Source organism: Myotis brandtii, unplaced genomic scaffold, assembly GCF_000412655.1.
Source record: "Myotis brandtii unplaced genomic scaffold, ASM41265v1 scaffold165, whole genome shotgun sequence".
Taxonomy (NCBI): domain Eukaryota; kingdom Metazoa; phylum Chordata; class Mammalia; order Chiroptera; family Vespertilionidae; genus Myotis; species Myotis brandtii.
In genome coordinates this window covers 14270507-14279599 of record NW_005356042.1, presented here as the reverse complement: position 1 = coordinate 14279599, position 9093 = coordinate 14270507, and the positions used below count along the sequence as shown (strand labels likewise).

The following is a 9093-nucleotide window of genomic DNA, read 5'->3' as shown; positions in this document are numbered from 1 at the left end:
CGATTCACCTGCTTATTGTAGATCCATTTCTGTGGCACGACTTTCTTCTCCTCACTCCTCTGATCCAAACTTCTCAATTCCCCACTGTGAGCAAAGATTAAAACCAAAGTATCTTAGCTAGGTATCCAAAGTTCAGCATAGTCTTAATCTCGATTTGAAACTATATAATTCTGGAAAATGAGGGCTAAAGTATTTCTCTGGTGTTGAAAGACACTGTGTTATTTGTGAATGCCTAATATCAGTTATTTTAAGGTTTTGTTTTCCTCTTGGGATAATCTAATTCCCTAGAGATAAATGTTTATCTGTTGAATTTAAGCCTCACAATTAAATAGTTGTGAATTATAGACTAGATCCCTCCTCATATTGGAGATAATGAAACACAAATCACAGTGCAAGCTCCTCCTCACTTTCCCCCTCTTAATCCTATTAGGGTGGCCAGTGCACCCCGTCTGGACCACGAGGTAGATGGTCTATTTGTCTTGCTTTGAACTGAAAATTCGCCTTCTAAAGAACGTCCTTTCCTATGATGATATATAGTCTTCCTACGCACAACAATGTGCCCATCATTAAGTCATGACCTTCTAGAATTTGTCCAAACGGGCAGAAGCGTCAAGCTCCCCACCGCCCACTAGATCTGGCCCATCTCATAGAACTGATACTTCTCAAATGACTTACTCAAGAGCTAGATGTAAGGCTCAGGTCAGATCAGTGCATTTCACTTGTTTAACACGTAAGTTACATGTACTCAGTACAAGGCAGCATCCAACACCAGCCCCAAGTGGGTCAATGTCTTTACACACCAGAGACTTCACTGAGTCCACAGAGTCCGTGTCCAGAGTTTTTATTAAATCGCTGGACATGTGACTGAATGCAATCTGCAGGTGCCCCCTCTTCCCAGAGGTCAGGCTGGCCCAAAGTTCCATCCCTCTAATCACATGGTTGGTCTTTTGTGGGACCAGTCTCCACCCTGAAGCCATCTAGGGGCCTACCAGGACCTACCTCATTAGCGTAATGAAGACACTCCTGTCTCTCAGGAAGCTCTAAGGGTTTTGAAGTTCTGTACCTGGAACCAGAGACAAAGAAGAGATTTACTCTTTATTATACCACAAATTGTTGCTCTGAAAAGTTAGGATGCGTGAGAACTACAAAGGAGATTGCTTAAAATCAAGCTTCACCCTCTGCAAGTCTGAATTGAGGGTCAGAACTTCCTAATTTTCAAGAGCATATAAAGAATTCCATGTAGCTGATGGGTGGAGAGTGTAAATTGGCACAATTACTTGAGAAACAAATATCTGTCAATAGCCACTAAAATATCTGTACCTGATAAAAGTGTCCACTGGCTGGAAAAATGATGAAACATTCTGAAATGCATACCCCGCCCCCCCCACCACACACACACAAAACATGACTGGGTTTCCCAGTGCTCCCTGTATTTGTTTCTGAGCTATTTTAGGGTGGCAGGAAACATAATACTGAAAATTATTTTTCCATAGAAATGCTAGTGAATGCAACTGTTTATTGTCCTGTAAATGTTGACCAGTTTAGCATTTGCTTGTAAATTCATTCCAGCATTCCTGATGGCCTATCTGGAACCAATGGGACATTTTGCTGGCTTGCTATTTAGTGTGTTATATAAAATCTACAGCATGCATTCTTTGTATATTTGTATGGAAGTCATGATTTTTCACTTTAAAAAAGCATTTACCACCACCCAAAACAAATGCTAGACAACTTACAGAAGCACTGTTGGTCATACACGTGGGTAAGAAAGGGTGAGGTGTGGGTCTGCACCCCTGCTCCGTCCTCCTCGTGCACAGTTCAGGCTGTCTTGTCCTCCTACAGGCACGCTGATGGAATTTACTAGCTGGAAGATAAATGAGGGTCTTCTGGGGCTGCTGTATCCTGATTTCTTACCGTAGAAACCCTTTTAGTATGCGCTGCCTGGCGTGTCTGGGTTGTATATTGTAAATAAGCCTCCTGTGAGGATGGGCCGGGGATGGGAGTTATCACTTCATCCCTCTTGAACCCAAAAGGCCTCCTTGGTGTGGAAAACAAGGTGACCTATGGAGCTGCATCTAGAAAGGGGCGCAGTAATGACTGCTGGTGATACTGTGTCGGAGCATTTTAGAAAGTATTCTCTCATCCGATCCTCTTGGAGGTGTAACTCTGTGGTCACAGTCTATTTGACTAACAATCCACAAGTGATAAATGTGCAGGTAGTTTAGAGCTCAATACAGTTAGAGGTTAACCAGGAAATATCGATAATTTAATTTATTGGCCTTTAGACAGCCAGTCTTATACATAATTTAGCAATCTCATTTAGACATTTCTTTCTTGACTAACCGATCTCCTTGTTTCTCAACTGCTGTAAGTGAGCTCCCTTCTATTCCTGACGGTTTCCTCACGGAGTTTAATAAAATTGTGAGAACTGTGCTTTACATTCTCTTATCGGGACTAAGAAAAAAGGCATTCTAATATACTGTCATGGAAATAGAGGTCACATATTTCATTATCTACCCTTAAATATTTTTTGAATTTCAGTATTTTAATTTCTAAGTGCAATCATTTTTCAATTGAAAAGGTTAACAAGTCAAGAAATATTTTTGTAGGTATCAACAAATTCAATATTTACCCCAAACAACTCCGATTATGGTTAAGGCCATTGTGAGCTTTTTGTCCTTCTTACTTCTGGTCATGGTGGAAAGGAACATTTATTTTTAAAAGGCTCCCTGTATCCATTCCGTCAGACCAACAGCAATATTTACCTTCACAGAACTCTATGCCCTTGTGGGGGTCAACATCACAATGGGCCTGTATTTTATGAAGAAAGAAACCCCTGTAGTTTTTCTTAGATGGGAGAGTTGAAAAAAATGTAGAAGTAAATTACTCTCCAAAATTAATATAAAATGGTATTTTGTAGAAAAAAGGCTTGCTTTTTCTTTTTAATTTCAAATATTTTAAAAACATATCTCCCTGTTAGTTACAGTATGGGCTCTGTCCTTTTGTTCTATATTTATGGGTTCTGAATTATTTTTAATGCCTGTAATAGAGTTCCAATTTCCAGTCCTTCATGTAAGAAGCTTAGGAGTCATTACTACATCCTAACAATAAATCAAAAAGTCAATAACTCATCTTAGATCTGTCAGAGATGTGAGGTCACAGGGCAAACTACTACACCAAACCTGGAGACACAGACAGGTAAATTAAGAGACTCAAACCTGACAAGAGCAGGAACCTATGCTGGAACCAGTGCTGGCTTCCCTTTCCCAGCACATCATGTCCAGATACGGAGAAAAGCTTCGGGGAATACTCGGAGGTAAAACACACTGTTAGAAGAGCACATCCGAGCCAGACGCAGATACGTCAGGGATGTTGGAATTATCAGACTGGAATGTAAAACAATGATAATTAATATGCTAAGGGCACTAAACCACAGATCCAGGAAGTGCAGGGAACTCAAAGAATAAATGTTAAAAAGAAAGCAAAAAACCTACTCCAAGGCACATTATATCCAATTTTCAGAAAATCAAAGACAGAAAATTATTGATAAAATGCAGAGGATAAAAGCATCTTATCTAGAGAGGAACAGAGGTAAAAATTATGTCCAACTTCTCCTCAGAAACCATGCAAATAGGAGAGGGGAGTGAAAAACTTTGTGTTGAGAGAAAAAACTCACCAGCCTAGTCTTCTGTACCCAGAAGTGAAGGAGAAATACTTTCTCAGACAAGCAAAAATAGAGCTTTTTTTTTTTTTTTTAACCAGTAGAACTGCTTTGCAAGAAACGTTAAAAGAAGTTCTTCAGAGATAAATAAAAATGATTTAGTTTTTTTTTTTTTTTTTTTTTTTACCAGTAGACCTGCTTTGCAAGAAACGTTAAAAGGAGTTCTTCAGAGATAAATAAAAATGATTTACTTCAGAAATTCTAATCTGTATAGAGAAAGGAAGAGCAGTGGAGAAGAAGTAAGTAAAGGCAGAGTAAAAATGGTTAATTTTCTTATTCTAAATTGATCTAACAATAACAGTAACAATGTATTTGATTATATGTGTTTATATATGTTTATGTAATCTTATATAGAAATGAAATATATACAAAGGATGGGGAGAAAGAATTAGGATTATTTTATCATAAGGTACTCACGCTACTTGTGAAGTGGTATAGTATTTGAAAGTGGAATTGGATATTTGTATATTGGAAACTCTAGGGCAACCTCTAGAAAAGATTTTAAAAAGCATAGCTGAGAAAATGGAATCATATAAAATGCTCAGTTAAAACCACAAGAACAGAAGTCAAAAATAGGAAGAGAGAACAGGACAACAAATAGTAAACAGTAACAAATATGGTAGATGTTATCCAACTATATCAATTATCACTTTAAATGTTAAGGGTCTAAATACATTAATTCAAAGACAGGGATTGTTAAGGTGGACCAAAAAGACAAGGCTTAACTATATGTATTTTATAATAAACATACTTTAAATATAGGTTTAAATGTAAATATAGGTTTAAAATGAGTGGATGGAAAAATGAGTGGATGGAGAAAGATGTATCATGCTAACACTAATTAGAAGGAAGCAGGAGTACCTATATTAATTTCAGACATAGCAGAGTTCAAAGCAAGGGAAGTCATCAGGCCTGAAGAGTGGCATTATATGATGATAAAGGAGTTAATTCTCCAAGAAGACATAATGATCCTTAATATGTATGTGCCTACAGTAGAGCGTCAAACTACATGAGGTAAAAACTGATTGAAGTGCAAGGAGAAATAGATTAATCTGCTGTTAGAGGTGGAGACTTCAACACCGTGTATCAGCAATGAACAGATCCAGCAGGCAGAAAATTAGTAAGGACATAGCTGAACTCCACACACCATCGATCAAATGGATATTATGTAGTCTACAGGCTACTTCATCCAACAAGAGCGATTACACATGCTTCTAATGCTCACAGGGAACATTCACCAAGATAGACCACATTATGGGCCATAACACACCTTAACAAATTTGAAAGAAACCACACAATGTGGGCTCCCTGACCATGATGGAATTAAACTAGAAATCAATACTAGAAAGATAGCTGAAAAATCCCCAAATACCTGGAGATTTAAAAAGACACTTCTCAACAACACATAGGCCAAAGAAGAAATCACAAGAGAAATTTAAAAATATTTTGAACTAAATGAAAACACAACTCACCAAAATTTGTAGGACACAGGAAAGCAGTGCTTCCAGGGAACTTGCGGCTGTGTATTCATGGGCCTGCCAGCCCTGCACTGCTCCTCTTCCAGTTTCTTTGACCTTTGAGCCAGATGCCTGTTTAGCTCTGACAAGGGCACCAGCTCTCCCTGCAAGACACCCACATCATCAAGGTGGAGGGCAGTGCACACTTACACAGGCTCCACGCCATCCTCCGAGGCCCAAGCTATGTTTGTGGGTTCCGCCTTGTCTGTGATCACCCCATTTTACATTTATCATTCCTGTTTACCTGCCTGTCTTGTTGACTTCAAATTCCAACATCAGATACAAAGACAACAGCCTTAAAGAGACTGCAAACCAGCTCCCACATTGGCTTAAGGTCTAATCCCTGTGATAGATTAGATAACAGAGAACCTCCAGGTAACCTCTTGCTTCAGGATGAAAGATTGGATGTTTCCCTCTAATGTCAGGAACAACACAAGGTGTTCACGCTTATAATTTCTATTAAGTGTTGTCCTGGAGTGACTAAATAAAGAAAGAAAAGGCATGATGCTGTTAGAAATGAAGTTGTGAAACAGTCTTTAATTACAAATAGCATGACTATCTATGTAGAAATTAATAATCTACATAAAAAACTACTAAAAAAACACAAGTGAGTTTAGTGAATGTATAGGATGTAAACCAAACAGGAAAGAGTACATACAATATAAATGTAAGACTCTTTTTAACTCTAGAAAACAGGAAGCTAATCTATCCTGACACAAGGACCAGTGGTTGCCCGAGGCGGGACCTTGGTGTGGATTTGACTGGAAAGGGATACAAGGGACCCTCTTGAGGTGATGAAACGTCTATGTTTTGAGATGTTGATGCTCGTGTTAGTGTATACATTTTTAAAAATTCATGAAAATCTACACTTTAGATGGATGTGTTTACTTTGTAAAATATAATTCAAAGCATTTTAGAAAATTTTTAAAAATCACCAACACTTATGTCAATCCAATTTTTAAAATGCTGATAATCCCCACCCATTTCACAACCGCATTCAAGAATATACATGGCTAGATTCTTTTTAAATTTTGCGATTTAACTGCTATGCACTTGAACAAGTCATTTGAATAAAGGGGCTCACCTATTTGATTTCCATATGCCTTGGGATCCCCTCTAGGAACAACGGGGTGGATGGGGCTGTCCATTAGAACTTCCCGTGATGATGTAAATGTTCTGTATTACACCATCCACTGTAACAGTCACCAGCTACGTATGGCTAATGCAACTGGGAAACTGAATTTCAGCATAATGTAATTTCAATGAATTGAAATTTAAATAGCCATAAGTAGCTACTATATTTGATGGCCAAAAATAAAGTACTTTTCACCTAAATCTGAGTCTACAAATATTAGAGTAATAAAAAAAAATCATCTCTTACCCTGGCCAGGTGGCTCACTTGTTGGAGCATCGTCCTGTACACCAAAAGGTTGCAGGTTCGATTCCAGTTCGGGGCACATACAGGAGACAACCAACCAATGTTTCTATCTCTCTCCTTTCCTCTCTCTAAAATCAGTAGACATATCTTCAAAAGTGAGGTTTTTTTTAAAAAAAAATCTCAAAATAAAAACAGCTAAAGTTTTATTATATGCAGCTTGATTTAAGTCTGTGGTACACTGTGAATTACAGCAGACACAATGCAACCGGAGAGACAGCCCGCAAAGGTGTTTACTATAAATACGCCGTTTAATTGGCGTGTGTTTGATTTCTGACTCTGTGTGTGTCATCACACATACGACCTGCTGGCTGGATCATTTTCACCAAGGGTAGCCTGTGAAGGAAGCAAAACTACTTGGATACATTTTAAATGGTGATCAGCGCAAGTAAACAAGAACAATGGTGTTAAATTATTTTCAAAGAAACAAAACACAAAATGACTTGCATTTGGAGAATAACACCCACTGGGCTTAGGGGCAGATTTCTGACAGTTCTCCTGAATTTCCTCCTTCCTAAAAGATGGCTCATTAAGATGGTTTCCCCACAAATTTGCTCCTTTTATGCATTTTTAGATGTGCACAGTGTTCCTAAAAGTAATTGTTAATTTTCAAATAGACATTCCCATAAGAAACAATGCTGGAAAATATTCTGCTTTTTATTGAAGTGTGAAATCAAGACCTCAGAGGACAAGTAATCAATGGACTTACCTATAAATCCTCACCTTGTAGAGCAAACAGTGACAATAAGGAGTCCCTGGACTAACCTACAGTGTTGTACGGAGTTCTACAGATCACTCACGATCTGATTCTTCCTTAAGAAATGTCTATCAGGAACACACGGCAAGCTGAAATTAAATTTTTATTGTTAAGCTAAGTGTAGACTCAAAGGAATTATTATTCTGCAGGAAAAGGCTCTGTCTAGAAACTGTACTTAACTACATATATTTCTTTAATAAAGTAACCCTTCCCTTAACATCGTTCATAGGTTTTTGCAATTTTAAGTGAAACGCTCTATAACAAGACCCATTTCCCATAGCCAGTGGTCGGCAAACTGCGGCCCCTTGAGTGTGGCTTTTCCACAAAATACCACGTGCGGGCGTGCACGTACAGTACGATTGAAACTTCGTGGCCACACTCAAGGGGCCAAAGAGCCACATGTGGCTCGCGACCTGCAGTTTGCCGACCACTGCCATAGGCTAATTGATATAAACAAGAGTTAAACGATGTTGAATGAAACAAGGTATTTGAGGACCTGATGTATATTTATACTTAAGTGTATGTGTACATTCATATATGTGGTGCTTCCCAAATGCATGTCATTTTACATTTTGTTTCTTGGAAAATAATTTAACACCCCTGTTCTTGTTTACTTGTACTGATCACCATTTAAAATGCATCCAAGTAGTTCTTCTTCCTTCACAGGCTGTATTTGGTGAAAATGATCCAACCTGATCATTTGATATATACATGATATATACATACGTATATTTCCACTGAAGTCTTATGGAATTAAATGAACACATCACATATAAAATGTAATTAATAACAGATATGGAAAGGTAATGTACAACATTAAAAAAAACCCCACAAACACACTTTGAGCATATCTTCCAAGGAACACAATTCTTGTGACATCCTCTGTCACAGAAAAGCCCCCTGGTCAGTGGGAATGGGGCAAAGCTGTCTGCCTTCCACCCGGAGACACAGCACGCCTGCGTGCGACAGCACCTGAGCTCATATACATATAGCAGTGCCAGCTGGATAATGTCTACCCAATAGTTACAGCTTTTTTGACCAAAGTACCTTTTCCATTGAAACACTAACCTACTCTAAAACTAATGGTCCAAGGAACACAATTTGGTGAAAACCAGCACAAAAGGCTGTATTCATTTTTCATTGTGGATTACAATATTCATCTTAGTATGCATTCAACTGTAATTGCTGTAACTTATAGTACTTACCTTATTTTACCAAGTCTGTAGCAGCCTTACGTAAGATATTTCTTCAAATGTTAGTCAAAATGGATTCCAATGTAATAATCTTATATTTTTTCACTGAAAATTGTATCTTATTCTTTGTGTATGGGCTTATGCATATAATACAATACATCCTGTATTAAAACATAATATTATGCATTATTTGTGACTATTTTGTAGATTAAAAGTTTCTATGCGTAGTTTAAAAAGGGAAAGACGTTAACTTAGGTTATATCCTGTTTTAAAATAAATCTCAGGTGATTTCTAGAAATACATATTGTTATATAGAATATATATGTCTTACATATAAGATAAAAATATAAATGGTTGAAGGGAAAATATTAGTACAAAGATAAAAAATAAAAACACGGCTGAGGAAGGCTGGATCAGTTAGGGTTTAAAATGTTTTTAGTTCCAATATTATGGGATCCTACATTTGAAAG

At 37.7% G+C, this 9093-nt stretch overlaps 1 long non-coding RNA gene across 1 annotated transcript; it reads right to left on the bottom strand.

Annotated features, from left to right (window-relative positions):
• LOC102245090 lies at nucleotides 1-1861 on the bottom strand. Its single transcript, XR_313384.2, has 3 exons — nucleotides 1737-1861; nucleotides 1000-1063; nucleotides 1-84 (listed from the first exon to the last, which is right to left on the bottom strand). It is a non-coding gene; the product is annotated as an uncharacterized LOC102245090 (long non-coding RNA).
• Between the last annotated feature and the right edge of the window lie 7232 nt (nucleotides 1862-9093).